The following is a 27,255-nucleotide window of genomic DNA, read 5'->3' on the forward strand; positions in this document are numbered from 1 at the left end:
ATGAAAGTAGAGAATACCTTTAGAAACAGCCATCGTAACATGTACATGCAATTACATAGCAGAACAAACTGCAACAGTAAGCCTGGCTCTGGGCTATGAACGGCAAGCTGGAAGAGACCAAGAATCCTCCAGAAAAAAGGTATTCCTAGTCTGGGGGATAGAGCAAGAGGCAAAACATCCCTTAAATATGCACTTCCCATTTCTCTCATGATATCACAATACACACAACAGAAGAACACAGTAAAATGAACGGAAACATTTTTAATAAACTGAATAACATGTTTTTTCTTAAGTAACTGTTCAAAAACTGTTAAAAAAAATGTAAGGTGAATGATTACTATACTCAAGCAGCAGTCCACTGATTACTATTCTGATCCAGCCCTACTTTTGTGGACCTTAAGAACACAAAGGCTAAAAGATCATATCCAAAACTAACTAAAAGACAATGAAGGGAATCTAAGGATTCTGAACTTCAAAATACCTTGAAAAAAAAAAAAAAGAAAAGAAAAAAGAAAAGAAGTAAAGGCCTGCTGCTAGGGTGCTGAACACTGTTCTCATAAACGGCAGAAATACAAAAGCTTGATTAACGTGGATTTGTATCCTTGACCTCTCCACCACCTGCACTTCGAAGACCTGCTCTGTCTCAGCCATAACCTCTGACATTCCCCTAGTCCATCTTTGGAATATCTGCAGTTTGTCCCACTTCCTTTTCTTGATTACCAAGCTAAATGGCACTACATCTCCTTTACTTTTTTTCAATGGGGAGTACTAAATGTTTTCTCTTTTGCCTGTAAACTAATTTACATGCCACCAGAAAAAAAATACACAAACAGCTTATTTCCTAAACAAACAAATACGAAACCAAGAACCAATCCTTGCTATAAAGAAATAATAAAATCTTAAATTAAAAAAAAACGGACCAGTACTTTATTAGAAGTTCACTACTTATTTTCAACATTGTAACAAAATTCTTGGGGTATAAGGAGTCCTGATACCTTAAAAAACATTTCCTTTACAAAATCTAAAGGGGATGCAGTGATATGGATATGTATTTCCAGAGAGCAGGACACTAATTTTCAGTTTCTTAAGACAGATACATGCAGAACCATGACATTTCATGTTTTAAAATACCTGTTTAATATGAGCTTCGTATGTTTGGAAGAACTAGAAATTATGAAAGTACTGAAAAACAAACATGAGTGAATACTTTATTGGGTTTAAGTGGCAAGGTTTTGGTAGCGGCGGGCTGCAGGGGTGGTCTCTGTGAGAAGAATCCATCAGCTGCCCCATGTTAGAAAAGGGCCAGTTTCAACCAGCTCCAAAGGGACCTGCCACTGGCCAGAGCCAAGCCAGTGAGCAACACTGGTTGGGCCTCTGGGAGAGCAGATTTAAGAAAGGGGAAAAAAAACTACTGGGCAGCACCAGCTGGGAAAACGAGGAGTGAGAAACAGCCCTGCAGAGCCCAAGGTCAGTGCAGCAGGAAGGCAGGAGGTGCTCCAGGTACGCAGCAGCAGTTCCCCTGCGGCCTGTGGAGAGGCCCCTGGTGGAGCAGGCTGTCCCCCTGCAGCCCATGGGTCCCACACGGAGCAGATCTCCACGCTGCAGCCCATGGAGGAGCCCCCGGTGGAGCAGGTGGATGTGGCCTGGAGGAGGCTGCGGCCCATGGAGAGCCCCCGCAGGAGCAGGCCCCGGGCCGGAGCTGCAGCCCGTGGAGAGGAGCCCACGCAGGAGCAGGGGGTCTGGGGGGAGCTGCCGCCCCTGGGGGACCCGTGCTGGAGCAGTTTGCTCCTGATGGGTGGACCCCGTGGTGAAGACCCATGCTGGAGCAAGGGCAGAGAAGTGACCATGAAGGAGTGCCAAAGATGAAGCATTAGGGGCTGACAGCAGCCCCCACTCCCCATTTCCTTGCACCACTCAGGAGGAGGAGGTCGAAGAGGGTGGATGGGGGGGGAGGAGATTTTAGATGGATTTTAATTTCTCACTGCTCTAGTCTGCTAGTGGTAGGCAATAAATTACATTGAACTCCTTATGCTGAGTCTGTTTTGCTCACCAATTACTGTCACGAGCTATCTCCCTCTCCTTATCTCAGCCCCTGAGCCTTTTCCACCATATTTTCTCCTCCTGCTCCTTGGGAGTGAGAGAGTGGTATGGAGGAGTTCAGCTGCCTAGCAGGGTGAAAACACCACAAATACACTGAATATTTCAGAGTTTTTATATGCCTGAAAGCTGGGGTATCAGAACTAATAAACAGACAGTAATTAACAAAAAGCTACATATGCAGATAAAGAGAGAGTTACATGCCACTTAAAAGCAAACTTGAAATGCTTTGTTGACCTTCTATTCCTAAACTACTTTGATTGTGGCATCTTCGCAATTTACAGTACTCTTTTCATCATATATAACTAAATGAACATATAAAATGAGTAAAAAAATATAACTTTGGGATTTTATTCAGTTCCTAAACTGATGGAGTTACGTCAGAGAATTTTTTCATTTGATAAAGTGCCCTTGTGTATGCAACATCAGCAGTCTTGGAATACTCACATTAACCCCACTTTTAAAATCCACGGTGTTCTCAAACTGTTTCTGACTGACATCCACAAATTGAAATTATTTCCATTTTATGAAATACGCTCACTCCCACATCCTTGTGGGAAAGATATCATACTGTTTGCAATTCCCAACCCTGAAAGCAAGTAAGAAACAAACTCAAATCTGCCTTCTAAGCTACAGAGAAAATAAAAGAACAATCATATTGCTGACTAGAGAGGGAACGTGTATAGATCCCCAGACTGTCCAATTCACCAATTTTTTGATTGCAGTTGTTCTGGATAATTAGAACTGTTTAAAAATTTGGCTAAAAGAAGCTATATTTCTTTAGGTTTAGCCATAACTAGACAAAAATACAAATCATTTGAAAGAATGTGTTTGTATCACATACTAGTCTATCTGTATCTAAATCTGTTCTTACAAATGAAAATCCAGTATCCAAAAATAAACTCAACAGATAAATCTCTATAGCAGCATATACACATAAATGTAAATGTTGCAGTTTGAGTGTGACTACTGAGTATGCTTGAGAAGAAAGTGTTCTGTATCTGTCAGCCTACCTTAGCAGCCAGTATTTTTAATCAAGCAAAATGTATGACCATCTAAATGCTTGAAACACTGCTTGTATACTTGTAACATTTCATATAAAGAAATAATAAGAACTTGTGGGTCAAATATAAACCACAGATACAATATGTATATACCCAGAAGTCCAGCCCATTCATCCAGGAAAAGACCATAAAATATAGTGAATGACAGTCCTGGTCAAAGTTCTCTGAAGCAAACGGAACACACCTACAGACGAGAGCAAGCCGCTAAATAAGTCTTACATAAATGGAAATCACTGTACATTGCAACATCTCTTCCATGTTTTTTTATCTAAGACAGGAGAAAAAAGAAATACTGTGAAGTCAAATAATCCAATCAATCCAGACATCCTTCTTTACATATACTTTAAAAAGCGACAACAAAAAACACAGTAATTCTGCATTACATAATGTGTTTAAACACACTTTATAAACAGTCCTCAATATAAGATACACTCACGTATTTGCAATTTTAAAGTTTTTCATTGTCTGCATCTATAAGAGCTGAAACAGAAGAGCTCAGCATGCATTCCTTCCTGGAATACATTAAAATGAGCTGCTGAATTTTATCACAACTCTCAGCACTGCAACAGCTTCACTAGCATTTTGTAAGAATTATGGCACCAATGAAGTCTCCCACAGATGTGCTCTTCCAGTGCCATCTGCTGTACAGTGCATTTAAAAAGCCTAACTACAGACACCTCTGGAAAGTCTTCTGGCAGGTATTTGTAACTATAAAAAGACTCTGAAGGATGTTAATGCAATTCCAAAGCTTGATGAGTGTAAGCAGCAATACTTGGAACACTGTGATTTAAAGCAGGAGAACATTAATCAGACCCAGGAAGAGAATGAAATGTTAACACAGATTGAAGAGTCAGAATAAAATTTTGGCTTATTAACTTTCATCCCAAATTCATCTCAGAATCCTTAAAACTATGCAGATTGATTAAACACAGGCCTCCTGACAAGAAGTATCAGGACAACTAGATTACTATCTGGCAAGTACCATGGTCCCTTTTCTACTAATAAAAATAATCAAAACTAAGTTTGTATGCCTCATATTAAAGTGACAAAAAACACATATTAGTCACAAACTACTAATGAACAGACTTAAAGCCAAAAGCTTTACAGGATGCTTATCTGAAGAGCCAGTCACATGATCACATTGTTATTACTGTGGTGCTGGATTTATGAGAAGTTATGAAAGCTAAAAATACCAGTCGGTGCAAATCTAATTGGAATATTCAAAACATTTCATAGTAGTTTCAGTCTGATGCTACAAAATGGTTGCAACGAATTACAGTCAAATACCTACCTATCTTAATGCATTGTATGCAAAAGTATACTAACAAAAAGTGTTTATTTATATTTATATGGCCTTTATTCATTTCTTATCTGTTTCACATTTCCAGGTTAGGTACACTCATTTCCCAAGACAAATACCATGAAAAATGTTGTCAGAACATACTACTATCAAAATAAAACAGCATTAACTTTTAAGAGCTGTGACAAAGCCCATCATATTAGAAATATACAGCAACTCAGCATTGAGCAAAGAATTATCACAAAAAAGGTTTTAATAAAAATACCATCACAAAACATGTCTTGGGACTATTAATCAATGCTGCTTCAGGTAACTCACACTTCCCTAAAAGAAATGTTAATCTGCTTATTTATTTCCATAAAGGGAAACAGGTGAGCACTAAACTTGTTTTTAATTATTTTTTTTTGCACCCATAGCTACAAGATTCCTGAAGAGTCTGGCAATCAATCAGAATACATATAATCTTTACTCTTTATACTGAGTCACAGTAAAACTTGCATCATTTACAACTTCAAGTTAAGCACATCTTGCTTGAGAACATTTGGCACAACTGTGCATGGAGCTGAAGTGAAGAGAATAACATAGACAGCGGAGGAACAATCATGAAAAATACATATCTCGAAATTTACAAGTTCCAACTTCATATAGAAAAAGCTTTTTCACCATGAGAACTGTCAGGCAGCAGAACACATTCCCCAGAGTTGTGTTATCTCCATCCTCGTAGGTTTCCATGATCCAACCATATAAAGCCCAAAGAAACCTTGTCTGATCTCAGGGCTGAGAGGACACTGGACTTGAGATGTCCTGAGGTCCCTTTCAAACTGAATTATTTTACAGTTCTATGACGTTAAATATTGTGTGCTATCTGAAGTTTAAAACTTAACATTTTAGATGTACCTTAAATCAAAATTATGTTTGAAAACATCCAGGAACTTAATTTCTAATTTCTGTGCAGCACTACAGAGTTGTTAATTCTGTTTTTGCTGTCTGTTGTGTAGAAAAGCATTCAGCTTATAAAGAAAATGCAAAAGCTAGAATTAACTGTAAATGTTGTACTACTACAAGGCGTTTCTCTTCCACAGAATCATAGCACATGACCCAAAAGTAATATAATATATTACAATTTATGACATTATTAACATTACATATATATATTTATATACTATATTACAATTTATTACATTATTAACATTACAGATATGTATTTATATACTTCACAATATATTTTACATAAAGATACTTTTAAGCAAAACACAACAAAAGGTTCTGCATTTCTGAGCGTAACAACCACTGCATTTTCATTATAGTCAGATAGTGGAACCTAGCCTAATTTTCTGCAGAAATATGAAAGTGTTCCCTCACTGTCACCCAAACTCTTGCTAAAATATATTCATACATTATTTGGCAGGGTGTCTCAGCAAGCATCTTAAGGTAACACAGATTTCAAGAGATATATTTTGGAAATATCCAGGTATCTATATTTATTCTGGAATTCCAAACGCATTGATGTAAATTACTAGGAAATTGTTCTACATACACGTTCCATTCCTTTTACTTTAATAACGAAATCTCTGTAGTGCTGGAATTTATTTCTTCACACTAGTAACATAAAGCTCAAAGAAACTCAAGATATTTCTTTCCATCTACTTCTAGTTTCACAGAAGCTACACACATATAAAATATTTGTTAAGCAGGGAGATGAAATACCTATTTCAAACACTATGACTCTCTTGAACATATAAACGACATGGCAGCTTTCAGCTTTCTGACTAGACTTGCCATTAGTTTATTGAGGATGATGAGGTTCTGCCTTCCCCAGAGCTTCAAAGTAAATTCCTACATCATATTATTCTTTAATATGAAGAGTCTTTAAATGAAGTAATGTAAATTCCATTTTGCATACTCATACGCTGAAAGTTCAGACTACCTTGAAAGCAACAAAACAGGTTTTAGTGGTAATTTGGTTGGTAATGGATGAATGCTGTTTTAAGACAGGAGTGTGAATTTTATAAAAGTCCATCCTATCCTCTCCTGTATACCTGCTCTTCTCCTGACTATGAAGAAGCTCAGGTGCACACCTTCATATAAAACTGGAACAAGGTAAAGAACAGATAGAAGATCATCTGCCATATTTTGTACTCTTTCCAATACTTAACACCTCTGTTTTTAAGTTAACAAGTCAAAGACCTGAACAGCAAGTAGATACTATTCACCACCAATTTAAACTTCCACCTTCTAAGATTTGAACATCTAAGTAAAGTTCTGCTTGCTTCTCTAAAGGCCGATATAACCAAAGGCCAATATAACTAAACAGGTATTACACAGAGAAACCCTAACTTCTAACAAATAATAAGCAAGGCATGCCTTTGGTAACAAAGCAGAAAAGTAGGGTAAAGTAATAATGAAAACTTAACACAAAGTGACTTTTCTTCACCATGACCAGTGGAATTAACTTTATGCATAACCAGCAACAGAACCCTGTAAGAAATCCTAGTAGTACCTTGACTCTGCTTGCCTCTGTTGGAAAAGGATGTCCCTTGACATCTGGACTTTTTTTCTTTTTTTTTTAAAGCTTAATCCATGCCTGCTCGCACTAAGTCCTGTTCTTTCTTCTTTCCCATATTTGGTTGCAGAAGAGAATATTTCTATCTGATTGGTAGCTTTCCTCTGGGGAGTAACTGCGGAGTGTTAAATGGCATCTTTGTATTCCAGTTCATCTGTGTACATACAGCCTCGTAACTACAATAATCGCGTAACTGCAATAGCCAAAGCCAGCCACTAACAGCAACTGTCCTTGCCAAAGTCACATCACCCTTGCACAGGGTGGCAGGCTGGGCTGTGCTGCTTGTCTGATCTTCGGCGGCCGCAGGCACGTTCACCTGGCATGACAAACTGAAGTCAGCACTGGCTGACACACGGGCAGCCAGCCGAAACTGCACGCGCTCAGCAGCGGCTGGGCATCAACAGAGCAGCACTGCTGGTGGAGAGGGGACCCCGCGGGACGGGGTGGATGACAGACAGAGCAGCAGCCACTTCAGCCACTGCTGCTGAACCTCTCAGCACCCGGCAAGGAACCAGCACCCAGCAAGGAACCAGCACCCCAACAGGGAACAGCGCACACTACCTGCTACACGTTTGCTGCGAATGGCACAAGTGTCATCTCCTATCAATCTCTTTTAAGCAGGCATCTGATAAAGTATACTGGTCACAGCTGAGAAGATACAGGGAAAAATAAAGCCACAAACCGGCTTGCAGGCCCTGATGAACAGCGAGAGGAAAACAAGCAAACAAAAATAACTGAGCAAATCAATGCATACCAAGTCACTGAAAATGAGAAGAAGTGAAACATTTCTGCTGAATCAAATGAGAGAAATCACCAAAGAAACCTGTTGTGCATAGCATGTGTTTCACTGTTGGAAATCAAATCCATCGAGGGCAAGTAAATCTTTTTCACATAGCTCTACGGAAGCAGACCAAGACAGAGAATAATGCTCAGTCAGGCTCAATTTTCATCTCTTGTTATTCTACAAGCCTGCAGCAGCCAGCCTTGCAGCAGACTGTCAGCAAAAATTAAGTTTAGCTTCATAAGCAAAGGTTAGATTTACTGGGAGATGATACATGAGAATTTCAAATAAGACTCCGTCCCACTTCTCCTTCCTGAGAAAAGGTGGAGACATCAAAATGCTTATCCTCTGTTGTAAGGTATGCTGGTACTCTCAGCACGGTAACAGGGAACACTTCATGATTAACAACGATATTTATGCAGTCTTCTTAAACCTTAAAACAGGTACTTTAAGAGTCAGAGAAGTGGCAGGACTGCAGTGCTCTATAAACTAGCTTCTCAGAACCAGTGCCATGGACCATCACCATGTCGTGTAAAAAGGAATAACTAAAAATAAATTTGCTAGAAGATTCATGTTAATTTACAGTAATAAAATGCTTTTGGCAAGTAACAGGTTCTATGCCTACTTATTTGAGAAAAAGAGTGTTTGAAATGAAAATAGTGACGACAAAAGGAAGAAGGGAAAGGACTATCAATAAAAAAAAAGAAAAATTTGCACTTCTGTGATTCTTTTTATGGAGCACGCACAGATGCTTGAATCCTGGAACGTGCGTCAAAAAAGAACATAACCTATCTCATCATATGGATGCAGGCACCACAAACCAATTTGCAGTGCAGTTTGTTTTTAAATCCCAATGAGTTTCAAAAGTAACTTCAGAAACACCGTCCATCCAGTTAAAGCCTGTGCCAGAAAGACAGAAATAATAGACCAGAACGTTCTCTCAAAGTGATGGTGTGGTCAGAATTAATCTGGCCCTTTCTTCTAATATTAATGACTAAATAACATGATTGCAAAGTACAGTTTTCAACTCCTTCCCAAAAAAAAGGAAAGAAAACATTTAGAAGACATACAACAGCTTAATATTACCACTTCGTATTGACTTGTACTGATAGTGACTTTTGTGCAAAAGTTTATCCTTTACACGTTGCGCTAATTCATGCTAGTATTACTGCAAGCAGGGAAACATCATTAGTGTATGTAACTTCCTTAAACATGAACCAAAACAGCTGAAAAGGGCCTACTGCCAACAGATCATTTTGATGAGAAGACAGAATGATCTTTCCTACATTATCAAAGGAAACATTCAGCTTCTTAGACCAAACTTCCACCACCAATCCACTCCACTAGACACGTATTTAAAGGACAATACAGAAACTCATCTTTCAATTAACACAAGTGCATACTTATCTGCATCCCCAAAAATAATGCTAGAAAATAAAGGAACACAATGTGAGGGGAACGAGGAAAATGCAGGAAAGGTAACAGAAACAGAAGCCTCAGACCATTTTTCTGTTGAAACCTACAGCACTTACACAGGATCACCATATACATGACGAAAGTCCACTACGCTACTTGCCAGTATAAAGATTTTATGTTGCCATTCTCCTTAAATTAAGAGCTAATAATTTGTAATAATAATCACATTAGCTTCTGCCTGTCTAGTTCACCTGTCATGAAAATGAGGTGTAGATTGAAATCTGGAGGAAGTAGCGTTTAGATTGAAATCTGGAGGAAGAAGTGTTTACACATTCTAGCACCAAGCAAGAAGTCTGACTGGCAACAGTAATGATGCTTTCCTTAATCACAACATAGGATACTCCTTTTTTTTTTTTTTTTTTTTGACAAGCGGGGATGAAAAACCTAAGGAACAAGTCAGGAGAACTATGAAGTCACATTCATAGAAAAATCAAAGTTAAAACTAACTTTTATATTAAGCCTGCTCTCTACTCAACTGATGGCTTCTTTGCACTTATTTGAAAAACTAGACTAACATCTTGAGCATCAAGGTGTAAACTGTTCACTTTCGCACTTTATTTTATACTTATCTGACAGACAAGAGGAAATATATGTAGGTATATGGAACTTTGCTCCTACAAAGAACACTAACTGGTATCAAAGATGTGAAAAAACAGATCAACATTCTGCAACAATTCTTTCAAGGTAGTACAATCAGTTGCAAAATGCCAGGGAGAAAAATCAACTTTGTCAAAATATCTCATGAACTTATTAATTAAATAGTAAGAACATGATTTTCTTCAAGTAATAATCCAAATTTAGATATCTAATCTACTCCGGTAGTAACAAACTCTTAAGAGTTTCATCCCTTTTTTCTTCAATTTTCTTATTCCACAGAAATTTAACACATACACAAGTTGAAACAAAAGATGCTGAGATAAGCTTTTAAAATAAACAGATAGAAACTAGTTGGAAAATGTATTATAAAGAAATAATAATTAAAAAATCCTGCTTTTTCAGGATCTGTGCTTGAAGTAAGACTCACTTTCCAATATTCAGCTTGTCTAGAGGGTTTGTGCAAATGGCAATACACTGTGGTCTTACACCACTTTGTACCTACCACTCTGCCTTGGATCTTGCAATTCATTAAAGCTGCACCTGTGGCTTCAAATTAACCTCAACTAGATTATTTTCTGTCTGGGGCTGAAACACTTTTTAAATCCACATGACCAGGCAGGCTCTCTGAGATCTTCACAGCTATCACCCTTGCCACATCTACCGTGCTGCCACTTTCAATAACAATAAAAGCTTTCTTTCATTAGAAGATACCACTCCATCCTCTCAATTTAGGCTAAGATGCAGCAATCCTTTGTAATGCAGTTAACCCCCTACATAAATATAAAGATTAAGTGGACCCATTTATGGTCTGAGGGGAAAGAGAGCACAGGGCCTTGATTAAAGAGAAGAGTGGGAAGATCTTTCATTATAGCACCCATACAACGTTCACACACCAGCAGAAACCTCAAAGTGCGCTGAGGAAGAAGAAGCAATTAATAAAAGACATTCCTCAGAATCACAGAGAGGAAGAAACTGATCTGTTTTCAGACCTTCTTCACTTAATTATTAGAGAGATATATACAATTAACGGTCCAAGGACACCACAAGGATACCACCCTTCTCCTCCAGACTATATAAAAGAGTTTAATATCAACACCACATAATACTTGCCCCATATGAAGGCAGTCATTTTCCATACAGCTCAACAATTTAATATGTTTCACACTCACGCAGACTCCTATATCCGTACCTTTGCTTTTGTATGCATACTAAATCACTTGGTTCCTTTAATTTCTCACAGTGGAAAATTCTGAAACAATACAAAAATTGACAGCTGATGTTCTATAAATTCCCAAGCATGTGAAGTGAAAGCTAATTTCTGTGTGTGCGAAATTCACACACCTTTTTTTATTCATTGATTTATTAAACACATTTTTCCAAAGTAATAACCAATTGTTTTACTACAAATGTACACCATTAGCACAAACACAACATGCATAATGTGAAAGTTATGTGCCACCATTCATTGTAAGACAGATTTAAAGTGAAATATATGCTAAGTGAAACATGAAGTGTTTCACCTGGGATGAAAATGCATTGGCTAAATTTAAGTAACTACTTTTAGTCAAGCTGGGATTTCCCAATCTTTGAAAAAATAGCAACTAGATAAAACACCGTTATACAGTAATTCAAAAAGTACAGGTACTACTCAAGCAACCTAGTCCCCTAGCCAGCTGTGAAAAGTTCAGAGTTAAATTCAGTGAATATAGTTTGGTTTTGCCTTGCTTCCTATAGAAACAAAGCTTGACCAAGCATGGCTGTTTCTGTCTGTATACACTGCATCCTCTTCAGGACTGCCACACTAATGTTTTAATCAGTTCAGCAGACAGTCTCAACTGAGGGAGCAGCCATAGCAAAAATTTGTATATTCTTATATATGAAATATATATATATATATATATATATATATATATATATAAAATCCAAGGCATGGAAATTTTTGAAATACAGGAAAAGGTTTCTTGACAGTTCAGAAGTATCTCCAGAACCAGGGAGGAAACTGGGATTAAACAGTTCCATTCCTCACAGAGCCATGTGTTTCACAAAACTTGTTCACTGTAGCACAGACAAAAAATATGTTTACCCCCAACCACTAAGATATTACATATGTTCATTAGAAGCAAATGTGGTTTGTCATTGTGATGTGTTTTTATTTACTTCTGAGCAGCAGTCAAAACGAGAAATGCTCAAGCAATACCTTTTATATCAATGTAATAAGTCACTAGCAAGAACATTAAGAATTGAAAACATTTTCTAAATATCAAGATGTATTCAAAATTTGATTTTTATTTCTGAAATAGAAATAAATAATAAAGTCAGTTGCACCAGCAATTTTATTTTCCCGGAAATTTTACAATAAATACTAAACCAATCTAAGGCAACTTCTGTAACAACTTCTAATGGTGAGCAAAATCCCTTGTTTTCACTCTTAAACAACAGTATACTGCAAAACATGTTTTTGTATCCTTTACATGAACTACTTATATAGGAAACATAGCAGAAGACTTCATAAAGGTTCAGAGTTCAAGAACGCAGAAGTTGAGAAAAGCCAGAAGGGTTGCCTGAGCAATTCTCTTCTCTGTCTTGCCTCATACACAGAATAAAAATGTTTACATTAATTCTTCTCTTCATCACCCTTTGAAGTGTATGATCCCATCATTAACTTACAGCATACTAATTAAACTCCAAATTCCAGAGCTCACAAACAGAATTATTGGCTTCGCTAAGGAAATTTTTGCTGTCTCTATATCTGACACTTGTTAAGACATAGGTATTCAACGCTCTGTTCAGCATTTCATGAGACAGAATATGGAGAGCTCTATTTCCACTCTTTTAGACGGATTCATAAGCTGAATAATAATATATATGCACCAGCAGGCCAAATTAAGGTCCTTTCATTCTGAAACCTGAAGTTTGAATTTTCGTGACGTGGAACGATTTGGGGCAGGGAGGGCTTGACCTGTAGGGGGCTTTGAACAATTGCCTACTCAAAACTGAAACCTCCCTCATTTCGCCATGGAAGTATATGGTGACAACAGAACAAAATGGGTGTAACTCAAGTAGTTAATTGCAGCAGCAGCGAACTGTCATCCACTGCAAGAGATCAATCAGTTAAGCCTGTGGTCCCTTTCAGGAATTTGCTGACAATACAGAAATAGGCGAACACAGGACCTTGGATTTCATCATTCTGTGGAGAAACACCCAACCTTTCAGGATAGCTTCTATCACTGTCCTCTCTTTAGTAATGATTCTACTTCCTGACATTCCTCAAAACTTTATAAAATGCCTGCTGAATTTTTAAGTCTTTTCAGCCCAACTGCTTAAAGTTTATCAAGGCAATAAGCAAATGAATTACCCATCTTACAGTACAAAGGATTATCAGGTAACCCTATGATAAGCGGAAGATCCATCAGTAGTATATATCTCAAGGGGTTAGAAAGATGCAGAAAAACAAAGAACGAGATACCAAGACACAAGGTTATCTAAACCATTAATGAAGTTGCAACCTGCAAAGAAAGTGAATTCAGACTGACAAATAGGCCAAAAATATTCCTCTCCGGAGCTTAAGCCTTACATGAAAAACGCTCTGAGTTTGCTAACTGGTGACTCCAGCAAGGCACGGACTATTCTCACAATTCCTACCACATTCTGCCTGTGACACAACAGATCTGAGGTTGGTGGCCTGCTTTCCAAAAATACAATTCAAAGCAAAGTACATTTTGACAAACTGCAAAGGTCAGAACTACAACCAGTCTTATCTAAAATAGAGATAAAGCATCTGATTTTTGTCCAAGTTAAGATTTTTTTTTCAGTACCTAAGCATAAGTAACTTCTCCAAAAATCACTGCAAATACTTAGAGCATACTAGAAGAGTCAGGTTCCTGAAGAGTCCACAGAAATTAGGACTTGATATTTAAAATGTTCATCAACACCCCTCTCCCCTTCACATGTGGGGAACTGCTTTATTAGGAAGTACCTAAATTCCAATTTATTAGTATTATTTTTTAGTTGAAACCTCCTCCGCAGTCCTTAACCTTATTTTTGCAAGAAAAAAAAAAAGAAAAAAAAAACAATCAAAACAATCTCCAGAAGTACCTCATCTGAGCAGAACTATATCAATGCCTAACTCATGGAGTCATGGCTGTGCCTTCACATAGCTCCTAAGGCATGTTCTGAAAGGAAAACATGAAGCACCTCACAGAATCATGTTGCATAAAGGACTGTGTCAACTACTTCTTTTTCTGGACACCACAATAAGTGGATAAATAATTACCATAACCTTCCACATCACATAAAGACTTTGCTCCATGGGAAAACCAAACTACAAATTCTAGCATCCTGGACAGTGGTCCCAGCCATCATGGAAGGGATATTCTCACTTATTCTTGATTATGATACTCTGTTGTGAAGAAATAGCTTAAGACATAAGATGAACTGGGCCAGATGGTCAATCCCAGGTTTTCCCCCTCCACGGCAGATCCTTAGGCCACTGGGCTGAGAGAACACACACCCTCTCTAGCCCTTTCTTTTTCAGCTCCATTAACCTTCCACAGACCAGAAGAGCTTTAAAAGAACAGACAGAAAGCTTTCTGTACTTCAGAGCAGCCAACAGGACAGTGTTCAAGGCAGCCCCCATTACAGAAGGGGCAGAGCTGAGTAACTTGGCTGTCTTATGCTCCGAGTGATGGCTCTAGCTACCAAGCTGTAGGTCCTGTATTTCACATCACTGGGAAATGCAGACTGGACTGCTTGCAGCCTGTAAAACCTGTATGCACAAACAAGGGAAGTTTTAGATATTTATATATTTAGATTTATATTGTATTGTAGATTATTTTTGTCATGTGGACCCTAAGCCCAATGTTTACCTATTACATGGTCCACAATAAAGATCAGTAACAACTCCGCTCACTCACTTAGGAATTGATTTTAAAGGCAAAAGAGAATTTTACATCAAGCGTAAAGAACCCAGTCTTACATAGTTATGTTCGCATATCATTTCTATTGTGGAACACCTATGCTATTTAGCAAGGTGCAATTCAACTGAGATTAATGTTGGTTTGTTCTGGGTACTTAACAGAAGGGAAAAACTTAACCCAAGTAAAAGTTTACATATATAGCATTATTGGAAAAACACTTTTAATAACTTCTTCCCAAGTGAATATGCTTTTCTCTCTCTCCAAGTTAGTAGGAATGTTCTATCCAAACAAAACAGTTACCAAACAGATTCTTAACTCCATCTTCACCATGTCTTTTAGCACCTAGAGTTTAAGGCTGAAAGAGCCACTACACTCAGGGAAATAAACATGTGCAACACTCCATGAGTACCTCCCACAATCTTGTTGGTTACATACAAATCATAACATTTGCAGTTAGTATTACAAAAGGAGGTTTGAATAGGAATTTTTGTCTTAAACCTTCTTTAAACCAAAGTCCAAATATTTTTTGACAAAATAAAGAAGTGCTGACTTCTTTCAAATGACTTAATGCCTCGTACTGATGAAGAAAGCATACCATTTCCCATTACTACTAAACAAAAGCATTTGATTTTCAGAGACAAAGACAGTAATAAACACTGAGAGGCTTACAAATTGTGGTCACCACAAGCTAGTACAATACAGAAGCAACTTAATTTGTAAAGTTAAAAAATATTAATTTTAATCTAATTTTACTAACGGTACATGGAAAGTAATCCATTAGGTTGGACTTACTTGCTATATTCTGCAAGGAGAAAAAATCACTTATGACAGGTGAGCAAGACCAAATTTAAACTGCCTTTCAACAATTAATCTCAAAATAAACCCAAGCATTCCTTTTGCTTGAAAAGATTTTCCCCCGTTATTTGTTCTTATTTAAGTGCTTATCATAAAATTACTAGATCTGATAATATTTAATAAATACACAAACTCTCTAATGCCCACATCTTCCTTTCTAAGGACCCCAGTAATCATTTTAAGCTCTAAATAACATCAAATTTGGAGGCGTAGGGAGGAAATGCTCACTCATTCTTTCAAAAATCAAAGCACTGAAAGACTAAGATTATTTTAACATAGCTAATCACATTTTTCCCATTGTGCTCTGGTGAACCGATACTTAAGTAAAACAACAACAACATATAAAGCTTCACTACCGATTTGACTTCAGTTTCAGGATCTTCAGGATCAGAAAATGTTCCATACAAGACAAGCAGAAAAAAATTATGGACGATCAGGTTCCTTAGAGTACAGCACACAAACACAAGACTGAAGAAGGCTTGTAACACTGTTCTCTTTTCCACTACTATGATTCCAAATTGTTTTAGTGTAATCCTCATTCCCATATAGTCTATTTCTGGTATCTCCAGCATTTTATTTGGACTCTCCATGATTCATAACCTAGCCTGTCAACTGCTAAACAATGCTGGGACAGTTTTAAAGCTTTACGAAAGATGAAATCCTTAAGAATAAGACATTTGAAAATGATACTTTTAAACTGTCGTGATTCTTTTATTAACTGCATATTCCTTACTTAAAAAATAAAATTGGTATCTGTATTAAAATGCATACAGGAAGATTAGGCTAGGATCACTTTTAACCTCAAGCTCACCAATTTTATACAAGCAGTTTTGAAGAGAATCAGACACTGAAGCTGAGTCTCTCATGGTCAATAAGGCAGGTCCAGTTCATGAAATGAAAGTGGGGTTTATTTCACAGACAAGCCAGCAGAAAGAAACAGAGAACAGGAGAGAACTTCCTTCTTGTTGTTTGAAGACTGATTTGACTTCCCCAGGGAAGTGGTCACGGCACAGAGCCTGCCACAGTTCAAGAAGTATTTGTACAATGCTCTCAAACACATGGCCTGATTTTTTGGATGGTCCTTTGGGGACCCAGGAGTTGGACTCAATGATCCTTATGGGTCCCTTCCAACTTGGATATCCTATGATTCTGTGATTCTATGACTGGTGGATCCCAGTCAGGTTGGGGCCCAAGAGGAAAGCTTCTCAGACCCCAATAAACTCAAGGTACCTCCTGAAGCGAGCAGCGAACACCCTCTGGCAACAGAACCTAAATCTGTTGACCAGAAAGTTCATCCTAGCACCTCTTGCCGATGGACTGACTGCTTTTCTGAGTTCTTAGGACCCACTGCTGACAGTAATCCAAGCACTACATTTGGGAAAATGAGAATGTAAAACATAACTTATTTAAAATATTTTCTTTCCCATTGTCACTGGCAGAAGGCCCAATAAGAACAAAGAGTAAGCTAATTATCTTTTTTATGGTTTAGAGCCTAGCCATATAAGGGTAACAGTAGAAATGGCTGTGCTCAAAGTACTGTCAAATATACAGGGTAAACACACCTGTACAGAGATTATTATCTCCATATAATCTCATAAAATTACTTTACTACTTTGTTTCCCTTAAAACAGGAGGAGAAACATTAAACAGGTTTTCACAATTGACAGTCCTTTTAAGTCTAGAGGGTGCTTTTTGGAAAGACGAACAACAGCAAAACCCACATACATTAACAGGGCACAACCAGCCCATTGACCAGAATAGGAATGGAATTTTGACTGCATGGGGAAGGCTGCTTAGCAATCTTTTTAATGAAGTCCCAATTTGCCAGAATAAAACCTTTTTACAAGACTACACCCGTTCTGACAAAGCTTAGTCTACATGTAAATTCTCTAATTTGGGGTCAAAACTAGAGAGACTCTTAATTATTCATGATTAAGATCAGGGACTGCTTTTTTTTTTCCCCTCCTACACTCTAATCACCTGCAGCCAGAGACGTCCTGCTATCCCAAGCAGCACATCAAATGGAGAAAGAATATATTAAAGTTTCTAGACAGACACCGTTTTGTCGTGATGCACGCTGGAAAGCTCAGAGGGGAGGGGGATTTGTGTTCTTTTTTGTTGTTTTGTTTTGTTTTGTCAGTGGTGGTTGTTTCTTTTTTTAATAACAATTTTCCACACAGCCCTAAACAAACTGATTTTCCCAATATTAACACTCAGCCCAACAAAGATTAATTAACTGTGGGCAGACATTTAACTCAATGGGACTGCTCACTGTACACTACTCTTAGCTTGCACTTGAAGAATTGGGGTCTTACACCAGGCAACTTCACATTGGTGTATAAATTCTCATGTGCAGGATCAAAGATGAAGTTTTCACTGTCTATACGAAGTAACATGCTGCATGAAATTTATACAAACTCAAAGCCCTTAAGATAGCTATCTCCAGACTAAGGTCAAATTTCTGCAGAGCCAGGAGTATAGGAGCCCTGCTGCAAAAGCTTGCTAAGCTTGAAATTTCAAGCATGAAAGAGAGACAGACATATACATGCGCACAGACTCTGTTTTTTCTCCTGTTCTCTCTGACAAAAATTTAAACTTACACACACTATAAAAAATGTATTAACCCAATTAAAAAACATGAGAATAGGCACACACTTTTCAATGCTCATACACAGACTTTCTATTCCTGTTTTCCATGCCAAGCCATTTAAAATACAGCAGATTCCAAAAAGCACCTGTTTTGGGGGGATAAAGAAAACGCATCTGATTCAGTACTGACATAGCTCCCCTTCACCTTGTTCTCTCGACCATCATTGGATTAAATTGCAAATAAGGCTAATACATTGGTCAGCACAGACTCTTTTAACCCTTCAGCAAGGGACTGAAGAATAATTACATTTGCATTTAAGTTTTCCCCCAAGCAACTAGGGTTTTTTTTGCACAAAATCATGCCAAAGCTTTATGATTAATCCCTTATTACTTCTCAACATTACTTTTTATTAGCCGAAAGCTCTCTTCTTTTCAAAATCCAAGAAGAGGAGAAAAGTCAAAGTTTCAGAAAGCACTGGATGAGATTTGGTTTTTGCCTCTTTTCCACCAAACAGGGAAAAGGAGGGGGGAAAAAATGCCATGAGACTCCTACCTTACACAGACGCAGACTTGAGATCTTACATAAAACCTAGAGACTTGTACCTCTGAATGCACAAACCAACTATTCTGGAATCAGTCTCCTTGGGCTGACCAAAATTCCAGCCTGGAAGCCTTTCCAAGTACAAGTTTCATCAAAACCAATATGCTTGCACAAACAGCTTCTGTTCAGTGAATCCAGTGAGAATTCCTCAGTCACAGAGTTCTCACCAGTGCCTGAAAGACGAGTGTCATCCTGAAAAAGCTGCCTATCCTGTTTTTGGCATACAGCTTCTACAAATCTCACCCTGGAAGGCACACTTTCTGTAATCAAAAACCTTCTACCTGATGCCACCAGTCTCCATTTCTTTATTTCAGTTAATAAACCTCCTAATCTGATACCTGATTACCAACCAAAAGAGTACGTAAAGGATTTTAAGAGTATTCAAACCCATTACTAATGCCAGAAACACAGTTAACACTATAGCTTGTAACTGCCCAGGTCTTGTAGCACTTACCAAGGCAAAGTCTGGGGATTCCCTAAATCAGAAGGAACAAAAAGGAAAGCAAGCTTGACTGCTGTATCAGACACATCTTGGGATCAAACAAGCACACTTTGGAAACATTTGGAGTAGCCTAGTAATTTATTCTCAACTTATTTGAGGAATACAGACTGCTTCAGAGAAGGAAAAAAAAAATCACCTACTCAAGACTCCTACAAACTGCTGTTTTAGCACATTTACCACAGAACGTCAAGATTAATTAAGAATAAAACTACTCAAGAAAAACAGAGATCACACACTGTAAAACCAAGCCTGACTAGAATCTCATTTCCAACAATTTTGTCATCAAGAGAAGCAATCTATGTATTGTTTTAAATAATACTGAATATCCTTGAGGAACAATAACCAAGGTATTAACTCTGTGGTCTCAAATCCTGACACTCATCAATTTATCTGCTAGCTGTGTTCACCACATTATCTCAAGACCATTAAAACCTTACACAAGTCCTCTTACAGATCTGTATCTCATACCACGCAAGCTAAATACTACAAATACAGCTGCTGATTATAAACTGCTTTGGAAAGCAAAGAAAAATACCACATAAGCGTATGTTTTACCTAACAATACTTAGAGGTTCATTTTCATTGTTTAACTTTTTTTTTTTTAAACTAGAGACCACTTAATGAGCTATGAAAAAAAAACAACACTAACATCTATTTATACCTTCACTGCCAGAGAAAATGGCTCTCATCCAAAACTTTTACAGCAGTTTACAGCAAAATTATTTGGTGTTTATAACAAAAAGCCCACATACTTTACAAATCTAAGATTTTCTAGAAGTGCCAACCTACTGCACTTGGCAAATCTCAAAAAAAAAGAATGTTTCATCAGAAGACAAGAAAGTTCATGTGTTCTGTGTGCCCTATATATACACACAATCGGAAGCAATGTTTGGAGAGCAGCACCTGGATAGAAATACCTACATATGACTTCTTCAGGTTGGGATTAACTGCAAACAAGAAGAATAAAACTCCATTGAAGGAGTCTGAAAAATAAAGTCACAGTTAGAACAATGACAGAGCTAACGTACTTGCATCCTCGCTAAACAAAGATTTATGTTTAACTTACATACTTTTCTTGTCAATGTAGCAACCCAGGAACAATTTCTTAGGTAGCATGTGGCTTACATCCTTTCCATAAACAAAGCAGAGTTCCTGAGAATTCATAATGTTATGTGAATGAATCAGGACACTGAAAAGGGCAAATAATTTCCCAAATATTTTATCTCGATATTTTGCAGAAAAAAAATAAATGACAAATAATAGTTTATTTAAAAAAAAAAAAAAAAGAAAGAGAAAAAAGAAAGCTCTAATAGTAAAGATAGGCCCTTGAATCTCTATTACCGCCTTTAACAAACAGTAGTCAGATTTACAAAGCCATACACCTAAAAACTTGCTGAAATTATCTGGAACTGCAGATGCTTATTGTTTGCATGCCCATACATGACAGAAGAGTCAGAAGACCATGAAGACTGGTAGAAGAAAAAATCTGGAATAACTTTTACTTAAGCCAATTTAAGAAGTCAGAAAGCTAAATTTCTAACTCTGATCTGAAAATTTTAATTCTCACAATAAGCAGTCTAAATCAGATTCTGCCTCATTGCCTTTTTAATGTCAGTCTATGTAGACTCTAGCAACATTTTTGCATCTTTCTTTATATATTTGATCTACTAGACAACATCTCACATACTATCAGCTTCCCGTTTTCATCCAGGGCAATAATTCAAGGCCAGTTTCTTGAGGTTTTGGTTTTGGTTTTAACCACCAGGAGAGGCTGAAGTGGGTGAGCCGTTTTTGTTTTAGTATTATTAGTAAGCTACTGGGAGAAACAAAAAGCTCTAACACTAAAGAAGTGCAAAGTTACAGCACTTTAATATTTGTTGCAAAACTAATTGTTTTTAAATGAATTTCTACGAATTTCTGTTAACACATGCTCATATGTTTTAATTTGGAATCCAATTATTTCTAAAGAAAAATGCAGAAATATCGATAGCAGAAGGAATCTACCATGAATCACCTGTCTTTACACTCTGTTGTACCAGAAGAATATTTAAGTGGTATGAAGCTGCCTTTTAAACATGGACAAGGAATATTCCATTACAAGCACAATCTTGTTTCCTAGAAAACACACTACTGTATGCATCTCGCCATCTGAAATTCTCACAGAAAATTTTCAAGACTCTTTTATTTTGCTAGGGAGCCACTAGGATTCATAGGAGTGTCTCACAAGAGGCGTTCATAAGAACCTGGGAGCTCTGCATCTGTACATCTATTGTTTTCTGAAGACTAGTATTTCCAGAAAATAAGCATATATTAAAATGGAATGAAATTAGATTTTGGCAGAAATACAAAGATGAGGTACATTACCAGATACTGCTATTTCACTAAAAAAAATAAAAGAAAGCAAACTTCAAGTTCTGTACTTCTTCGAACACTTTATAGAAATATAGAGTTAAATTGCATAAGAACTCTCTATTCTCCTTTTCAATCCCCATCCTGCCCAATTTCTACTCAATACACTTTAGTATTTGCACTCCCGAGTTGCATTATGTTTACTTTTATACTCCTAATACTATATTTGCCTCCTTGAAACATCACAAGCCTCTCTGGTTGTTGCTAATACACATTAAAGCACTACCAAGAGAAAGCTGGGACACACCAGCAAAGACCAGTCTCCTTTCCATCTACTTTATGTTATCACTCAACTCCCTACAACGCTGCACTACCCAAACGCTACCAAAATAGCACAGTGTAGGCCTAGGAAGGAAGTACAGCAAATAAGGCACAGGAGTAAGGAATGACTCTGGACTGTGGCCTCGGTTTTGCTAGCAGTGATGCAGCAAATATGTAGCAAATATGTAGTCAACTCAAGGCAACGCTACTAGGAAAACTCTTTCAAACACTGATTTGCAAGTTACTGTATGAATATAAGTCTTCATAATAGCACAAAGAATTCACTTGCTTCTGGAGAAGAACTCCTGATTAAGAGTCCACTCTCTCACTCCACTACTTCATCATGCTAGGCAGAGCTGGGATGTGTAATCCACCTGCAGAACAATGTGGACCAAGTTATTATTTTGTCAAAACCTCCTTCTCTAAGAGTAACCCAAGGTATCTGACTGACCAACTTCACAGTCTCAGAATAAATAAATTAACAGCACAATATAAGTTAACATTTTTTTTCTGATTTCACAATGTCAACTTTTTGAATTACGCAGTATTTTGCCTGAAACTGTAAGAACACTTTGATGCTGCACATATGCAGCACAATGAAGACACTCACAAAAGCTCTGGAAACAATACAGTGCTTCTTCCCTACTACTCCACAGCCTTGCAAGTTAGCAAATGCAGATATCTCTACATAACACTACACTGTGATCGCTCATACTTAATTTCAAGGCTTAGTTTCATTGAATTTCAATTGGGGGTGGGGGAAATATGTTTAAATCTCATAAATCAGGATATAGGGAATAGGTGCTGAATTCAGCATACACAACAAGTGAGCCTGCTTTAAGTAAAAGCTCGGTTCCATGATGTTATGCCATAATAACAAGAAATATACAGTAAAAAATGAACACTCCATTAAAGATTCACTATGTCAAAGCAAGCACTTTGAAAACGCCTTGGTAAGTTACATAGAAAAGTGTGAGCTACCTTTACTGTCTTGCTGCAGAAGACTCCAAAAATACCCAGATATTCTCCAGTGGTTTAAGTCTTCTGGCCCAGCTAGAGTAATTTATCCCATAACTACACTGAAGCTTCTATATTTTCTACAATCCAAGGACGGTCTTATTAACATGAAACAAAATAATGCTATTTTTTCTACCCACGGCAGAAATGCAGATGTATTATTCCTCAAGTACTTCTGTAGCTCTCTAAGAAAGGAGGCCTGCAGCAGGTATTTTTAACTACAGTTGTATTAAGAGGCTGGACGTGGTGTAAACATTACTGGCAGGTAGGGAAGAGGGGTTGAGACCTAATCATGAAAGGGCCCAAGGATTTCATAACTGGAAGAGGCACTTTCCCTATCTGAAGTGTGTTCTACTGCCAGTGTCTCCTACTTTAACAATGTAACATTCTCTGCTGGAAAATACCATGTTCAAAGTGAATGGGATTTTGAAAACACGGGGAGAAAAGATGAAAGAACCAAGGAAAAAGAAAGTCGTGTTCAATGCATCTCACATCACAGCAGCATTCTCTGCATCTCCTAAAACTTCAGTGTTTTGGAAAGGCGTTTTTCTCAGGCAAATGAGTGGGCATGAGCCAGAACCATTTTTTTCTGACAGAAGTGGCACCACTGGGGAAAGAGAATGCAAGAGGCAGTTTGAAGAACAATGAAAGCCAGGAAAGTTTGGGGTTTTTTGTTTGTTGATGTTTAGAAGAAAAAGGAAAAAAAAAAGTGTTAAGTTTTTTAAGCTTTTAAGTGCTGCCTGTCACAGAAAGCAACGCTTCTCCCGCCCCTTCAGGAGCCCTTGGCATACCCTCGGCTAACAATAACATGACATTCACAGCTTCACCTTCCCTGGAGCTCATCCAGAGCTCAAGCCCCCGCAGCAGGGGCACAAAATGCCACCTCTGGCCACCCGCCCTGCCCAGGACGGGGACCCCCCCGGACCCAAAGCGGAGGGCGGGCGGGGAGGACGCAGCCTCACCCAGCTGCTACGGCTGGCCCCAAAGGGGGGGATCCGGGCAGCGGCCGGGGATCGAGGCCGGGCCTAAGCCCCCCGCCAGGGCGCTGCCCCCCGCCGTGCAGGCCGCGCCGCAGCCCCGCTGCCTCCGCAGGGCCTGGCGCCGCCGCGGGCTCGGGGAGCGGCGCAAACAAAGGGAGAGGAGAGGAGAGGCCGGGGCCGTGGCTCGGCAGGAGGCAGGCGGGCGAGCCGAACCTCGCGCCGGGCCCATCGCCGGCTCTACCCCCGCGGCCACCGGCGGACGGGACGGGACGGGACGGGGCGGGAGGGAGGAGGGGGCGGCCGGGCTCGGCGCGCCCGCTGCCCGGGGACGCTCACCCAGCGGAGGCCGCCGTGCCCCGCTCCCGGCGCGGGCCTCTCCTTCCCCGGGCACCTCGGCGGCGCGGCCCGGCCTGCGCCGGCATCCGGGCTGGGCGGCGAGCAGCCTCCCAGGCGACAGAGCGGGACTCACCGAGCCGGAGGAGGAGGAGGAGGAGGAGCTGGTGCTGATGTTGCTCCGGCGGGGCCCGGCCCGGCTCCGGCTCCCTCCCTCCCTCCCTCACCGTGCCGCCGCCGCCTCCCTGTTCCTGGCGCCGCCGCCGCTTCCTCCGCCTCCTCTGCCCCCACCCCTCCGTCCTCCGAGGGGCGCACGGGGGCGGCGAGCCCGCGATGGCCACAGGCTGCCGCAGGCCGCGTTCAGCCCGGCGGCGGGTGCGGCGGGGCCCGGGTCGCCCGCCCTCCTCCTGCCGAGTCCTGCCTCCGCCTCCCCGTTTGCCCCGGCCGGGGCGGCCGGGCCCCTTCTTCTCTTCCTTTCCCTTCCCTTCGTTCCCTTCCCCGCCACAGGGCTCCGCCGCTCCGCGCCGTGGGGCTCGGGCAGGCCGCGGGGAGCCTGCGGGGGGCGGCCGGCGCCTGCTCGGGGCCTTCCCCAGCGCCCGGCCCCCTTTCTCACCCGGCTGCTGAAGGCTCTCCTTGCCTGTGGAACCTCATAAATAAAGTGCACAGCGAGCTACTTTATTTATTTTCTCTCTGCGTGTCTCTTTCTTTCCCCAGTTTTTGGGCGACTCCGCTCGTGCTGCACCCCCTGAGGAGCTCCCCACACACACCCCCAGAGGCTGACCCCTCCGGTGTCTCCGTGCCCTCTTCGTCTCCCTCGGCCTGAGAGCGATGTGCGAGAAGAGGCATTTTCACGTTGAACTTTGCTTCACGGATTGCCCAGAGTGCCGCTAAACTCCAGCCACATCAGCTGTGCCACAGAAACTTCAGCCAAGCAGGCTGCTTGCTTGCTTGCCGGTCCCTTTTCGAAAATAAAATGAAGAGCAACGAAACAATTTCTAACTTAGGATGCGTGAGACTGACGGAAGTGAATAGCAGAGGGTTAGGTTTTCAAATCTGTGGACAATATAAATTGGGGAAAGTAATGCTTGCTGACTGATGTTGAGCTGGTAAAACAGTGCCTTCAGAAGCTTTTTCATCATTCGTTTCCTGCTTGTGGCACATATCCGATGCAAATCGAGAACCTGATTTTGCAAAGATATGCATAATTTGCTCATCTATCTAATCGCATAAGAGTCAGTGAGATTATTTGTGTGACTTGCTGCTCACCCACACAACTGATTTGAAGTTGAAAGAGAAATCACTGAAACTCGTGAGGTTGTGAGAATATTTCTTGCATGTCCTGCTGAAATTGAGGGTATCTGTGGGTTGAGGTCTGTGAGTTGTTTAATTGCCTGCGTTATTTGAGGTCAGAATGTGTCCTGATTGCATTTACATTTTTATGCCTCAGATGTTTATGGAGAGTTAAAGGCTTTTCTTGAGCTTTATCCAAGAGTCTTTGGTTCTTTATGTGTCTGATCGACCGCAGTTGCTGGCAGGCCAGAACCATTTCAGGGCATGATGACTCTAATTAGCATTGTAAAAGGAAATTATTATTATTTTTATAATACAATCATTAGCTTTTTCAGATATCAAGTACCTAGACTTATTTATGTTTTTGTTATGTTTTGTATCAAAACTGTATGTTTTACAATTGTGATTAAATGTTATCAGTTGTATAACAAACAAAACTAAGAATAGCTCCAAGTGGATCATTTAGGAATCCTTATGGAGCGTAGCTCTTGTGTGTAAAACTAGTACTGCTGGTATGAGAAGTATGAGCAATCTTCTGGTCTGCTGTGTTATTCCAAGAAAGAACAAAAATGCAATAAATAGCAAAAGATTTTCTTTCAACAGAGTAGGTTCCTCCTTTCCTAGATAAACCATTGGGAGTTCACCAACCTAATCCAAACAGGAACTAAGAAAAAACCTTACTAGAAAGGAAGGCCCTGACTAGGAAAATTTTAGTTCAATTGTAACACAATTTTTTCTCAAACACGATTTTTACATTCATACATGCTTCTCAGGACTCCTTTTCCTTTGGATAGCAGGCATTTGAATGAGCAATTAATTTCAGGATCCAGCTGGTGTTCTTGCTTGATGTGCGTTCATAGTATTAATTTAACCAGAATCTTCAGCAGCAGCTGTGGGATGATGGCAGTATTGGAAAGCATAGTTTAAGAGTTCTTGCTGTACATGAAGGATCCAAATGGCCTAAAAATGTTTTTCTGCCTTCAGACATCTTCTGCCATATGCAACTTCTGCATTAGAATATATTATGTGTGAGACAAAATTAAAAGTTGGTCTTTGGAATCTTATTCTAGAGCCTTCTTCCCTGTTAAAATGAAAAAAAAAAAAAAAGTTGATTCAGAAGTATAAAGTTTTCTGGCCCATGTGTTGACCAAAGGTTTTCATGTTTCTGAAACTGTCCCCTTGTCACTCTTATGGGGCAAAAGGATTAGTTTTTGGCAGAAATGGCACTATTAGACTTTCAGAGTTGAAGGAAAGGAATTCAACCCCCCCCTTTTTTTTTTCTTCACAGTGTGTCTTCCGTACTTTATTTTTATTAAGGAGTATGTAAATATGGCTTAAATTAGTATCACTACCAAAAGCAGTGGCCTTCCTCATTTTTCTTCTGTCTCCCTCCCTCCGCCTGCCCATATATTTTCCTTATAGTGGCTCCAGTGCTCAATGGACCTCTCTAAGCCAGCTCAGGTAGCTAAATCTCTTGGAGTTCAATTAGCTAATGATAAATCATGACATAAATTTGAATAGGTGTCTGAATTTTCACTCTCTTCAGTTAGAAATGTCATATGTTGCTGTATTGGTTTATGAGAGCTGCATTTCCAGACTGTTAGCGTTAAGCAGTTAGTGATAA

General features: G+C 39.5%; 1 protein-coding gene across 2 annotated transcripts in view; it reads right to left on the reverse strand.

Annotated features, from left to right (window-relative positions):
- SOCS6 (suppressor of cytokine signaling 6) overlaps positions 1-27,037 on the reverse strand; it is a 33,932-nt gene extending 6,895 nt beyond the window's left edge. Inside the window, exon 1 of one of the 2 annotated variants that reach the window (XM_080581885.1) lies at positions 24,478-27,037. The gene's annotated coding sequence lies outside the window, so the exon portion shown is untranslated. Of the gene's footprint in view, positions 1-24,344 lie in introns of both variants that reach the window. The other variant, XM_080581884.1, reaches the window with a different exon arrangement.
- Between the last annotated feature and the right edge of the window lie 218 nt (positions 27,038-27,255).

This window comes from Anser brachyrhynchus (assembly GCF_964034855.1).
Source record: "Anser brachyrhynchus genome assembly, chromosome: 2".
NCBI lineage: Eukaryota > Metazoa > Chordata > Aves > Anseriformes > Anatidae > Anser > Anser brachyrhynchus.